Below are 8,858 nucleotides of genomic sequence, written 5' to 3' on the forward strand. Positions count from 1 at the left end.
CAGGTCACCTACCCTCTTGATGGAAGTGAGCGCAGTCAGGAGGGCAGTCTTCAAGGAGAGTGCCTTAAGCTCGGCTGACTGCAAAGGTTCAAAGGGGGCTCTCTGTAGACCCTGGAGAACTACAGAGAGGTCCGATGAGGGAACGAGGCATGGTCTGGAGGGATTCAGCCTCCTGGCGCCTCTTAGGAACCTGATGATCAAGTCGTGCTTCCCTAAGGACTTATCGTCGACTGCGTCATGGTGTGCTGCTATGGCGGCAACATACACCTTCAAGGTGGAAGGGGACAGCCTCCCTTCCAACCTTTCCTGCAGGAAGGAAAGCACTGATCCGACTGCGCATCTCTGGGGTCTTCCCGACGGGAAGAACACCACTTAGCGAACAGACACCACTTAAAGGCATACAGGCGCCTTTCTCGAGGGGGCCCTAGCCTGACTGATTGTGTCTACCACCGCAGGTCTGGGCGCGGGTGCCAGATGGTGCCCTGTCCCTGAGTAAGAAGGTCCTTCCTCAGGGGAATTCGCCAGGGGGGAGCTGTCGCAAGGAGCATGAGGTTCGAGCACCACGTCTGGGTGGGCCAGTAGGGTGCTACCAGGACGACCTGCTCCTCATCCTCCCTGAACTTGCACAGAGTCTGTGCAAGCAGGCTCACTGGGGGAAATGCATATTTGTGCATGCCAGGGGGCCAGCTGTGTGCCAGCGTGTCTATGCTGAGGGGGGCCTCGGTCAGGACGTACCAGAGCGGGCAGTGGGGAGGACTCTTGGGAGGTGAAAAGGTGCACCTGTGCCTGTCGAATCGACTCCAAATCAGCTGGACCACCTGAGGGTGGAGTCTCCACTCTCCCCTGAGGGTAACCTGTCGTGACAGTGCGTCTGCTGTAGTGTTGAGGTTGCCCGGGATGTGAGTGGCTTGCAGTGACTTGAAGTGCTGCTGACTCTAGAGGAGGAGACGGTGGGCGAGTTGTGATATACAACGAGAGCGCAGACCACCTTGGCGGTTGACATATGCTACTGTTGTCGTGTTGTCTGTCTGAACTAACATGTGCTTGCCCTGGATCAATGGCCGAAACCTCCGCAGGGCGAGCAGAATTGCCAACAACTCGAGGCAGTTGATGTGCCAATGCAGTCATGGACCCGTCCAGAGGCCGGCAGCTGTGTGCCCATTGCAAATAGCGCCCCAGCCCGTTTTGGAGGCATCTGTCATGACCATGACGTGCCTGGAGACCAGTTCTAGAGGAACACCTGCCCGTAGAAATGAGAGGTCAGTCCAAGGGCTGAAAAGACGATGACAGACCGGCGTGATGACCACGCGACATGTCTCGTGGTGCCATGCCCATCTCGGGACTCGAGTCTGGAGCCAGTGCTGAAGCGGCCTCATATGCATCAACCTGAATGGGGTGGCCACCACCGAGGATGCCATATGCCCCAGGAGCCTCTGAAAAAGTTTCAGTGGAACCGCTGTTTTCTGTTTGAACGCCTTCAAACAGGCCAGCACCGACTGGGTGCGCTCGTTCGTAAGGCGCGCCATCAAGGAGACTGAGTCCAACTCCAAACCGAGAAAAGAGATGCTCTGAACCAGCCCTAGTCGGCTGAGGTGTGAGATCACCAGGTCCCTGTGTGGGCACAACATGTCTCAATAATGAGCTAGGATTAGCCAGTCATCGAGGTAGTTGAGAATGCTAATGCCCACCTCCCTTAACAGGCAAAGGCCAGCCTCTGCGACCTTCGTAAAGATGCAAGGAGACAGGGACAGGCCGAAAGGGAGGACTTTGTACTGATACGCCTGACTCTCGGACGCAAACCGCAGGAAGGGTCTGTGTCGAGGAAGGATCGAGACGTGGAAGTACGCATCCTTCAGGTCTACTGCCACGAATCAATCTTGATGCCGGACGCTCGCCAGAATGCGTCTTTGCATCAGCATCTTGAATGGGAGTCTGTGTAAAGCCCGGTTCAGAACTCACAGGTCCAAGATTGGCCGCAACCCACCGCCTTTTTTCGGTACGATGAAGTAGGGGCTGAAAAACCCCTTCTTCATCTCAGCTGGAGGGACAGGTTCTATCGTGCACTTCCGTAGGAGTGTAGCGATCTCCGTGCAAGGTAGCAGCATTTTCGTCCTTCACCAAGGTGAAGTGGACCCCGCTGAACCTGGGCGGATGCCCGGCGAAGTGAATCGCGCAGCCGAGTCGGACGGTCCGGACCAGCCCTCGCGACGTATTGGAAAGTGCAAGCCATGCGTCCAAGTTCCGCGCAAGGGGGACCAAAGGGACAACATCATCGGACGTACCGGCAGGTGGGGCCTCGCGGCAGGGTGGAGCTCGAGGTGCCACACCACGTCATGGCCGTGCTGAGTCTAAGGACATCGAAGCACTTACCTGGCTCCTTGTGAACACCCCTGGAACAGCCTGGGACAGGGGAGGAAGAGGCCTGTCCTCGTGACCCGTGGAGACTGTCACATAGGGGGCAGATTTGTGCCACAGCTGGGCGCTCAGGGGCGGGAGACCAAATAGAGTGGTGGACAGTGGTCGTGATGACGGCCGTGCACACCGGACACGTGACCCAGGGAACAAGGAAACTGCTCTTGCTGAGCTCTTGAGTACTGCAGCCACTTGGGCATGCAGCGCAATTAAATGCAAAAGGTAACAAAAAGATGGAGAGATCTGCTTACCAGCTCCAGAGCAGCAGGTTTCGTTGTCCCTGGGTCGCCCGTCTCAAGGGCGCTTTGAAGCCTTTCACGGGTTCTGGGTGGCCGCGAGACGGGTGGTGGGGCCGGGCCGAAGGAGCGGACTGTGGCGGAGCCGGTGCAGTCACCACAGGGGGACGCCCTTGGCGATGAGTAGACAGGATGTGGGATCTTGAGCCGCGCCGGGGCAGGATATGCAGCTCTTCATGCACTTCCGGGAAGAAAGGAACGAGGGCGGGGTGTGGCTTTGAGCGGCGCTGAGAGCCCAGGAACCAATTCAGGGAAGAGCAGTGAGTTCCACTCTAGCCGACGCTCATGGCTGCCCGGGAAAGCATGTCGTCATCTCCGCGTCAACCTGTGACTGGGCAATCGTCCCCGAAGGGAGGTGCCCAGCTGAGGCTTCCGACTGGACGAGCCCGCTCTCCGATGCTGCGCTCGAGAGCTCATCACTTTCGCGGGCTCCGAATAAGAGGTCGAATTCACCATGAGACGAGCCGGCGGACTCATCCGGAAGCCGATCGGGGCAGACGAGCATGCTGGGGAATGGGAGGTCCACGGGGGGGGTACCCGGCGGAGGCAGTCCCATTGGGGTCCCCAAATCACCCCCAGAGCTAGCCACGCTGGCCTCATACCCATGGGTAAAAGGACCGAGCCGGGGAGCCTCTGGGGTGGCTTGTTTTCTTACGAAGGCTAGCTGTGACCGCAACGTTGCCATGGACATATCCTCGCAATGAGAACATGACCATCCACAAACGCTGTCTCCGCGTGAGCAGTGCCCAGACACGAAGACAGTGATCGTGACCGTCAGAAGGCGAGAGATAATGAGCGCAACCAGGAATAACACACAATCGGAAAAGCATCTTTAGAAAGACGCATCTTTAAAAAGACATTCCGTGTGTGCCGCTCTTTTAGAGAAATATACTCTTTTATTTCTGCAGAAGCGCCCAGGGGCATTCTCTGCAGTGCACCAGTGCAGAGGGGGGAGAAGCCGCTGAAATGCGCCGTCAGATCCAGCAGAGGTGAATGAACAGTAGTATTCAGCTCAGTGAGCATGACCGTTCGGCTCCAAAGAGAAAATCTGAACGGTTGCATACCAGCTCCTTTTATACCCGTATGTCCGGGGGAGTGGCATGCAAATACCACTCGCCAATTTTCATTGGCCTTTTATCAAAGACCAGAGGTGTCTCGGGCTCCCAAGAGTGACCCCTAGTGTCACTACATCAACACAACGTCGAGTGAGTGACAGATAGGGAACTCATAATCTGCACCACTACAAGCAACACACTCTAATTAGGAAACGTCAGTCTAGTGACTTTTACCCATGCACCAGCAAAACATAGTTCTTATTCTGTTTCAACTTGTTTGGGAGGATTCCGTTTACCCAAGGATACACTTTTAGTGGTAGTTCACCCAAAAATTAAAATTCTGCCATTTTTGTCAAATTCTGCATTTTTTTTTATGTTGTTCTAAATGTTTATGTCTTTCTGTCTTCTGTAGAACACAAAATAAATAAAGGATATCTGAGCTGCTCTTTTTTATACAGTGAAAATGGACATTGATGACACTGATTTTAATCTTCAGAAATGTCAAAATGCACACAAGTTCCATAAAGGTAGTCCATATAACTTTTGTGTTATATTTTAAGTCTTCAGAAGCCATACAATTGCTTTGTGTGTGGAGAAAACTGAAATTTAAGTCATTATTCCCTGAAAATCTTTCCGTCCACCATCGCTCTCAAAACTCATTCATGCTCATTCACACATTCAAACCTGCTGCCTCAAGACGTGTCAACATGATCACACATAAGCCTGTTGCGATTATTTAATAATCGTCTGATCGTGGTTATTTGCGGTTATTATTGTGCACTTCAAATCACATTTTACGATTCAAATAAGGGAATTTTAAGCGAATATGCCATGAATGGCATTTATGTGTCTCATTTTCTAATGTTATTGCATGTGAGCATTCCAAATGAACTCTGACCGACACGCACTCAGGGAAGCTCCTGAAGAGTGTGTGAAGATTAATCGTTTCTGAAGTGCTCTGATGCATGCACCGTCTGTAATGCACTGTAACGCACTCAACAAGCCACATGATAAGATGCACAGATTGATGGTCTCAGACGCGGAGGCAACTGAGATTCATCATCCACCACCCGCATTGAGGCGTGTCACTACACCACCACGAGGACCTAGAGCGCATTGGGAATTGGCATACCAAATTGGGGAGAAAAAGGGGAGAAAATCCCCCCCCCCAAAAAAGAGAGATACATTTAAAAGTTTGTAAAGCCTTAAAGGAAATCATATATCCCTATTTTATTATATGATTCCATGTTAAATATGAATAAATGACTTCTTAAGGTGTATGAAGCACACATACTCCTTAAGAATTATGGCAATTTGTATGACAATTAATATATTGTCATTATCGTTAAAGCCCTAAACAGACAATTAATAGCCATAATTGTCAAAGCTCTAAAACAGACAATTAATCGTTATAATTGCAATTATTTGTTCAACAAGTAATTGTCAGCCAAGTTTCATAATCATGACAGCCCTAATCACACAGGAATTTGAATGTTCCAGTACCCTGATATCAAACCCGATTCGGCCAAGTTACTAACAAGTGTCTTCTCCCATCAGACATCTTTGCATCAGTTTAAACGTGTTTACTTTTTCCTGTGGTGCGACTCATAGCATGTTGCACGAGCAGCCTCAGAGACACGGGTTCTGGTCCTACGGATACCAGGAATTAATTATGTTCACATATTCAAAAATGAACGCGATTCAGAGGTTACATTTTGTCTATAAGATTACATTTTTACTCCACTGATGGTTAGGTTTAGGGTTGGGGTTTGGGTAAAAGCATATGGAAATATGCATTCCTCTCAATGTATTACAGAACTTGCAACTGAAAACAACTTGCTGCCTATCAATCATTTTGCGCATTCTCATAGTGTTGTCGTTGCAGCAAATTATTGACGCTTAATGCCATATTCTGATTTACAATTTGTCAGTTGAGAACGCTATTTCACTATTGTTATGTTTGACATGGGGAACAAGATTTGTGTCGGTTTCAATGGTATCGGTGCGGTGGAAAGAGGGGGTGTGGCTAAATCATTGGCTCAGTCTCGTGGAAGTTAGAATGGCTAAAACTGCTTACAGCACCTTTAATCATCATAATTGCAATTATTTGCTTGACAAGTAACTGTCAGCCAAATTTCATAATCGTGACAGCCCTAATCACACTGGAATTCGAAATGTTGCTACAGAATGTTCCAGTACCCTGATATCAAACCCAATTCGGCCAAATTACTAACAAGTGTTTTCTCCCATCAGACATTGTTGCATCAATTCAAATGTGTTTATTTTTTCCTGTGGTGCGATTGATAGCGTGTTGTACGAGCAGCAACAGAGATACGGGTTCTGGTCCTACGGAAACCAGGAAGTAATCACGTTCACATTTTCAATAATGAACGCGATTCAGAGTTATATTTTTCCTCTAAGATTATATTTTTACTTCACTGGTGGTTAGGTTTATGGTTGGGGTTTGGGTAAGGGAGTATAGTTAATAACATATGCATTCCTCTTCACTGTATTACATAATTTACAACTAAAAACAACTTGCTTTACAACTCACTTTTTGCACCACTCTGTGAACATTTAACCTGGAAACTGGAGCTCATCCATGCACATAATGTTCAACAACACATCCAGCTTTGGCCACTAGGGGCAGTGCTTTGAATTTCGATAAGCACCGACCAATTTCAGCTTAAGAAATTTCAACCTACTATTGTATAATTCATAGTGAGATCAGTGGTCGTGGTAGGTTTGATGTCAATGATGTCACATGCAAAATTTTGCTCTTTTCCTCACACAAATCTACCGTATGGCATCAGATGACTTGGAATGAAGTGCATGAGTTGTAAGGACTACTTTTATGATGCTTTTTATAAACATTTTGTATATAATTATTGTGAGTGTATTGAGCGCTTAACATAGAAAACATCTTGGTTACTGATGTAACCTCTGTTCCCTGATGGAGGGAACGAGAAGTTGTGTCGATGTAGTGACACTAGGGGTTCAAACTAGGAGGGACACAACATCTCGTTCCCTCCATCAGGGAACAGAGGTTACATCAGTAACCAAGACGTTCCCTGTCTGTCACTCACTCGAAGTTGTGTTGATGTAGTGACACTAGGGTTCCTATAGGAAACGCCTCAGGCGCTGAACCGTGTCATGAGGTACGGAAGAGTGGACACAGGCAAGCTGCTGCATGCCTCGCAGTGAGCGCTCAACCACGTTGTGACCTTCCAGCGAGTTAGGTATGTTGTCTCCCTAGTCCCATTAAGGGGGGAGGAGGCACTTACCCAAGGAGGCTACTGGCGGAGCCTTACCTGATTGCTGTTAAGCAATTTCCACTGAGCACTTTCTAGAATAGAACTTGAAAGTGCTCTTCCCTCTCCAGGAGGGAGGGCACTATGGAGACCACATCCTACCAGAGGAAGGATAACATGTGGAGAATACCTCACATGGACTTACCAATGGGGAAGTTCACATATGGAATGATACCACCAGAGGACTCTATCTACAGAGAGGGTACGCAGCAACAGTGGCTGAGGTGGAGAAAGCTCTGGTGAAGGGAAACACAGGGTTCACCTACAGGGAAACCGAACAGTGGAAACTCATCATACGGGATTACCAAGGGGAATCACCATGTATGGAGCACTGAGCCCGAGCACACAGGCTCACCGGAAAAGGGGCATACCACGAGTACTGGGCCTGGTGCCATAACTCCTCTGCCAAGTTCGTCACCGAACAGTGCTTAAGAATTTAAGAGGTGTCCTGGGTTCACTGGATATGGGGATCTGTTGTGAACAAAAGGTGCACATTATCACCTTTGAAAAAGGGGAAAGGTGTAATGCAAGCGGTACACCCAACCGGCCATCCAGCCTACCTGCTGTTACCGCATAACACTCGGGTCGAAACCGGCTCTATGCGTAGGATGTAAAACCTCGCAAAGGTATTGGGTGTAGCCCAACCCGCAGCTCTGCATATGTCTGCTAGAGAGGCCCCCCTTGCCATTGCCCAGGAGGACACAACACCTCTAGTGGAGTGTGCCCGGACTCCCAAGGGGCACGGCAAGTCCTGCGAATGGTATGCGAGGAAAATGGCATCCACAATCCAATGGGCAAGCCTCTGCTTGGAGACAGCTTTCCCCTTCAGCTGCCCTCCAAAGCAGACAAAGAGCTGCTCCGAGCATCTAAAGCTCTGCGTGTGGTCAAAATAGATTTGCAGGGCGCGAACTGGACACAGCAATGACAAGGCCGGGTCTTCCTCTGAAGGGAGTGCTTGCAGGTTCACCACCTGATCCCGAAAAGGAGTGGTGCGAACTTTGGGCACGTAACCGGGCCAGGGTCTCAAGATCACGTGAGAGTGTGCCGGCCCAAATTCCAGACATTCACTGGTAACAGAGAGCACCTGCAGGTCCCCCACCCTCTTGATGGAAGTGAGCACCACCAGGAGGGCCAAAGTGCTGAGCTTGGCCTGCTCCAGGGGCTCAAAGGGGGCTCTCTGTTGGGCAGGTAGGACCACAGAGAGATCCCAAGAGGGAATCTAGGAGGATTAAACCTCCTCACACCCTTGAGGAACCTGTTGATCAGGTTGCGCTGTTGTGAGGGTCTCAAGGTGAGCTGCTATGGCAGCCACGTACACTTTCAAGGTAGAGGGAGACAGCCGTCTCTTCAGCCCTTCCTGAAGGAAAGACAGCACAGACCCAATGGCACATCTCTGTGGGTCAGGGCAGGGTGGAGGGTTCCACTTTAGCCCAATGTTCGCAGCCGCCCGGGCAAGCACGGCTGCCATCTCAGCGTCCGCCTCATCCTGTGCTCTACCGCCCGTGGGAAGCCCACCCTCCGATGCTACAACCGAAAGCTCATCCTCGTTGCGAACCGCGAACGACACATTAAATCTGCCCTGTGGCGGACCGCCTGTATTGCTCGACAGCTCTTCCAGACAGAACGAGCGTGCTGGGGGATGGGAGGTCCGTGGGGGCTGAGCCGGCGGAAATGCTCCCATGTCCACATCCAGATCCCAGCCGGCTGAGCATCGGCCCAGGACGGACCAGGTTGGGGAGCATCCGCGGTGGCTCATTGCATCATGAAGAAGGAAGTGAGCTGCG

The sequence above is a fragment of the Myxocyprinus asiaticus genome, chromosome 6, assembly GCF_019703515.2.
Source record: "Myxocyprinus asiaticus isolate MX2 ecotype Aquarium Trade chromosome 6, UBuf_Myxa_2, whole genome shotgun sequence".
NCBI lineage: Eukaryota > Metazoa > Chordata > Actinopteri > Cypriniformes > Catostomidae > Myxocyprinus > Myxocyprinus asiaticus.